Raw genomic sequence first — 6,421 nt, forward strand, 5'->3', positions numbered from 1 at the left:
GTTTATTGTTTGCTACAGAGGAGAGTGGACCCGCGGTCCATTATGCAGTGCACCCGCGGTGTTTGGGCAGAAGGTCTACCGCACCCGCGGTAGGAAGAGCAGCGCACCTGCGGTCGTTCCTTTGGATTTTCGGAAGTGGTTCAGTAAGCCTAGCGCACCCGCGGTAAGAGGGCTAGCGCACCCGCGGTCAGTGAACAGTGAAGTCGTGTTTTCGAGATTTAAGTGTTATAATAGAAGGGTTTTGTTCATTTCTCTCATTCTTTTCTCCAACTTCTCGGTTCTTCAGCCCAAGGGAAGCTAGGGTTCTTATTTCCTTTCTTTTATTTCTTTAATTCAAGCTCCTAGTTGGGTTATTGAAGTGAGAACAAGATCATTTTGGGTTCAAGGAGCTAAGGTAATCTTGTGGCTTTAGTTATTTCTTGGATTATGGTGTTGGGGGAAATCATGGAATGTTTGATTGTGTTGGTTTTATGGATTTTATGGTATGGGTTTGTGATTATTAAGTTGTTGATGGTTCAATTCATGGTTTATTGTTGTAGGATTTGTACCAAGAGATTAGAATCAAGGTTTCCATTGGTTGTAAGTGGAATTCATTTCTTGTGCTCACATGAATTATATGTATTGTATTTCAATGGTTTTAATATGCTATTCCCTTCCACTTGATTCGTGTTATGTATGTATACACTTTGTTGTATGTTAGAGGCTATATGTCTCAATTGTATAAAAGGGAATGCAAGAGAAAAGAGTCTTCAAAGTGTTTGATTTAATGTCCAAGAGATAATTCAAATGATTTATTGGATTGATAAAGAGATAGTCAGATATTGCATGCAATTAGTTGATCAACGACCACAGGCTTATATCCCAACAGAGTAATCGATTTATATCGACGGGATATAGGTACAGAGACAGAGATACTATTGAAATATCAATCCACCAGAGAAAAGAAAAATACCATCGTTATGTTCATGTTCTACTATATTATTCATGTTTAAGAGTTAGATGGTATTTAATGATTTCAAAGTCATGTTTTATAGAGTATGATATGTACAGATTGTTATGTAAGAGTTTCACTTGCTGAGTTTTATACTCATTCCAGTTATTTCATGTGATGGAGATAAGAGCGATGAGCCAGGACGTTGATTGGAGCCGGGGTCATATGCATCAAAAGATGGAAGGAAGAAAGATATTTTGTTGGCATTTTGACATGATCAAAAATGATATTTTGTATTTTGTTGCAACACTTGATTGATTATGTATATACTTTTGATTGTAAATATTTTATGTCAAGAAAATTTTAAAATCCTTCTTTCCTCTAAGTAAATTATTTCAATTTCCGCTGTTATTTTATAAAATCAGTCGAGGGTGTTAGAACGTTCACTTCCGCTGTTATTTTATAAAATCAGTCGAGGGTGTTACATTAGTGGTATCAGAGCAACGTTCTTCGGACCAATGCATATGACTTCGTCTACTTTCAACAGTCCGGGTATGTCTTCTTCTACATCTATTATTTGTATCGGTTGATATGTATTATGTGAGCACATTGTAGGATTTAATGCCTCCTAAGAGAAAATCTTCAGAGGGTGAGGATAGTTCCTCATTGAGAGTTGTCGACGAGTTCGGCAAATTACTGAAAGAGCAAGCCAAGGTTCACAGTGAACAGATTCAGCAGTTGCTCCGTTTGCAAGGTTCAGGTAAAGGAAGAGGCCAAGTGGTTCAAGCAGTTGGAACTGATGGGATCTTTACTGCTTTTAAGAGGATGGATCCGCCTGAGTTTGCAGGAAGCACTGATCCATTGGTGGCTGTAGAGTTGATTAAAGCACTTGAGGCGATATTTGATCATCTCAGGTATGAAGACAAGGACAGAGTTGATTGTGCAGTATTCATGCTAGTCAAAGCTGCACGTATTTGGTGGAATGCTACCAAGGTAAGTGTTGATGTTCCGGCATTGAAGTGGCAAGATTTCACGGATCTTTTCTACGACAAGTATTTCCCGGATGCACTTTGAGCTCGGAAGGTGACTGAGTTTTTAGAGCTTCGTCGGGGAGGTATGAATGTTGACGAGCATATTTTGAAGTTTGAGGAGGGCTGTCTGTTTGCTCCCTATATTGCCTCAAATGACAAAGACAAGGGTGCTCATTTCATTAGAGGACTTCGAGCAGAAATCAGGAGGGACATTAATATGTCTAAGGCGGTGACATTTAAAGAGATTGTGGCTAAAGCATTGTTAGCCGAGCAAGACGAGAAGGATATTGCTAGAAAGAGATAGGCGAGGCAGCAGACCATTGCTCAAAGAGGTCAAGGTTCAAGCCAAAGAGGGAAAGGCAGTTTCAATGGGAAAGGCAAGATAGAGCCGAGTTCTAAAGCACCGACAGCCCCATTTGATTCAGAGAAGCCGTTGTGTCCCAAGTGCAGTAGGCATCACAGGGGTGAGTGCAAGTTTGGTACTCATACGTGCTACCGGTGTGGTACTGCAGGCCATATCGCCAAGGACTGTCCGAGAGACTCGAGTAAAGAGAAGGTGCAGGGTCGCATCTTCACCATGACGAAGGAAGGTATAAATCCTGATTCTTCTGTGATCTCTAGCACTATCTTAATTTCAGGCAGAGTAGCTACGACATTGATTGATACAGGTTCTACTCATTCTTTTATGTCTGAACTATTTTTGAGATCTTTGGGTTTAGTTCCTTCTGTTCTTCCCCTCCAGTTTAATGTTGTATTACCTTCTGGGGATGTGTTATGCCCGACTTCTATTATGTATGCGTGTTCTGTTCAATTTGATGAGTGAGTGGTTTATGCCGATTTGATTGTTATTCCGATGGTTGCGTTTGATATTATACTTGGCAAGGATTGGCTATCAACTTACCGTGCAGTGATTGATTGCGTTGCCAAGACTGTGAAATTTGCAGATGATGATAATAAGGAAGGTATGATCGCCAGTGCAGATACTTCGCTGGTCCTTCCTTTTATTTCATGTCTTGAGGCTAAGAAGTTGTTGTTTAGAGGTTGTGATGGGTTTTTGGCTTCGATTGTGGATATGGATAAAATTGTGAAGTTGAATATTGATGATATTATTGTTGTGAGAGAGTTCCCTGATGTATTTGAGGATGATGTGCCGGGTTTACCGCCGAACAGAGATGTAGAGTTTGTGATCGATTTAGTCCCCGGGACGGTTTCTATTTCTAAGGCTCCGTACAGAATGGCCCCGACAGAGATGAAAGAATTGAAGACGCAGTTGCAGGATGTGGGGTCCAAAATCTAATATCTAATACTAAAAATTATAAATGTAACAAACCAAACGATTTAGTAAAATATATAATTTATTGTTCACAAACTGACATAAACATCTTCAAAATAATTTAAATGTCTCAAATTTTGAATATAAGTTTCAACATGCCAAAATAAACTAGTGGCCAAATTAACCCAAACATCATCAAATAGCTCCTAAGACCCGAGAATCCCACTCTAACTCATATCTCCTCGCCTGGAGCTGGACTCTGGCATCCCAAGCCTCACCTCACCTACCATCAAGCACATGAAAACAAGAGGTAGCCGACGTGCCGGTGAATATAAATCCAGTATGATACAATCAACAACATATGAGATTTAAAATGACAAATAGTTCATTTAAATTCATAAATATGCAATGTAATGCAATGTGTGATCAGAAGCTGTGGGGTGTCAATAAATCTCAAGATCAAGTGAATCATCTGGTCATAGGGTACCCAAGGAAAGAGAATCCCCCAGCAACATCCACCGACTCATCCTCTCGGGGTGGGTTGCTGTGTTCTACAATCCCAGGACTATGGTGCGCCTATAGAGAGTGTTCAGGCCTTAGCAGCGACCTCCGCATACACTATGCCAACTCAACTATAGCCCCATACGTCCAACAAATCAATAAGTCAAGGCGACATCCGCCATATCAAATCTGAATAGAAAAGTGGCTCAATATGCAATGCAATGATGCATTTCAATCTCATCAAGCCAATATCATAATAAGCTCATCTCAAAAGATCAATTAACAACAAATCACAAGTAATTCATCAAGCCATCGAATTTTCAATTTAAAATAAAAATGATACTATTACCTCGTTTGTTACCGACCGTAACATACCTTTCAAATATTATCAACAAGATATCAAAATGTATGGTTGAGAAGTCTTGAACCTCTGAATTCTACTATAACTCAAGAACTTTGATCATCTATCAAAACAGAGTAGTTTCTGTTCAAAATTCATAATTAATTCAATACTACTTCAAATCAAGATCCGCAAATTAGATATTCAAGAAAACTCAAATCCCAACAATTGTGTAAAGAATGAATCCGTATCATTTCTTAACCGTAATATTCCAAAAAACATTCATTGAATCATTTTGTCAAACACATGGCGTGCGTGCTAAAGAGTTAGCTCCTTTACTTTGCCCTTGGCTTCAATTCCATTTCTTTTAAAAATATCAATACATACAATATACATAATCAATGACTTAAAGGAGCTAAAATCAATTGAATCTTCATTTATCATAAACATAGCTCATGATATGCATTCCAAGGAAGAATCTACTTACAACCAAATAGAGATACACTAGTCTTGGTACTTGATGATGATTCTACAAGATCGAACCATAATAGAATCCATTAATATCATTTTATTAAGCTTTCAATCCCCCGTAAGTTGAAAACTTACCAATACAAACTTACAACTAAAGGAATCCAAGAACAAGACAAAGTAATAACTTACCTTGATCTCTCTATTAGCGTAGATGAAGATACCAATTTGGATTGAAGGAATAAATCAAGAGATAGGAGGGAAAGAAGAAAAATGGAAGGACCCTAGCTTCTAACCGATGGAGAGAAATGAGGATGAGAAGAAATGATACAAAAATCATTCCTCAATCTAATATATACCATCCAAACCCCTAAACACGCTTTTTGTACAAGTGCTGGGCGCCATGGCGCATGATTTGGCGCAGCCGCGCGCCCCTTGCTGCCCAACACAAAAAGTTTCAGCACCGGGCGCGCTAGGGCGCCGGATCCTGCGCGATGGCGCGCGGAATTCTGCCAAAAACGCATTTTTAACGTCCGAATTTTCAAAAGTGGTCAACATGAAAGTTGTAGCCCTATGTTTTGGCTTGCATCTCCAATTGGCCTCATGTCATTTGGAGGTCTGAAAGTAAATCTAGTCGTTGCTGAACAGAAGGTACTCCATAGATGGTAGAGAAGCACTGATCTGAATAGGCAGCGGGTGACAAAAAGAATGTCAATCTAGACAATGTTTTAAAAGATATCATTTATAAAACACATGATAAGAATATGTTTTGAAAAATTAAAAAAATTTTACAACGAATGTCAAAATGAAGCCCGGAGAAACTGTAAGGTCCAAAATTAAGACAACGTAATCAAACTGCATGCAAATTTAGGGAATATGAAAAATAGTTAATTACTTGATTTTAATTGCTAAATTGATTTTGTGATGTGTTATTATGATGTTTTAGTAGTTTTTCTACTTATATGCATTAAAATGTATTTTTAAGGATTATTCGAGTTGCGATCGAGGAACGGAGACCGATGACTGAAAAATGGAAAATGTTTTATTAAATAATTGTTTTTAATTATTTAAAATATGATTGATACTTTTTCTTATTTTTGAAAATAAGGAGTTTTGAGGTGATTTTATACGCCGATACGTAATTTTTATCGGTGTTGGCTTTTCAACAAAAATGCGAACGTTTTAGCAACCCGGCTAATAAATTCACAAACTTTATTAAACAAAATAATTTTAATTAGCAGTAATAGACTTATTGGGCCTAATTAACTTTCATAATGAGCCTAAGCATTGTTAGTATTTTAATTAACTATTTAAAACTCAAACCTACCCCATAACCTTTTACAACTCACGCCCCCTTCCCCAACAAATCCAAACTCCTTCTTTCATCAATTCACGGCACACACCATCAAGAGTAAGAGGAAAGTTTCGATTTCTTCAAAGTTTTTCAAGCCAAGGTTCTCCTCGTCGTCATTCTTCAATCGTCAATGTATAATCATGCGTTAAAAACGCAAAGGCACGCCATACTCTTTTCTTTACTCATCATCACACCATATTATGTATTTATTTATGAAATTGCATGAAAACAAGTTGCACCTTGTTATATTTCCGGATATGCATCATATGTGATTTTTAAAACATGTGTTTTGATTCAAAAACCATGAATTACATGTACCTAAGGGCTTCTTGATACGATTCTTCAATCACGGAAAGCAAACGCACTCAAAAACAGAGTCACGCCCTCGATTCGATGAATAAATAACGTTGTTTTGTCCCTGTAACGTACCGTATTTTTAAACTACTTGAAACTTTTATTTTTTTCGCGGAAAAATAAAAATTTTCTTAAATAAATAAAAATATTCCAAATTGCGATAAAAATA

The sequence above is a fragment of the Primulina tabacum genome, chromosome 17, assembly GCF_025594145.1.
Source record: "Primulina tabacum isolate GXHZ01 chromosome 17, ASM2559414v2, whole genome shotgun sequence".
NCBI classification, from domain to species: Eukaryota; Viridiplantae; Streptophyta; class Magnoliopsida; order Lamiales; family Gesneriaceae; genus Primulina; species Primulina tabacum.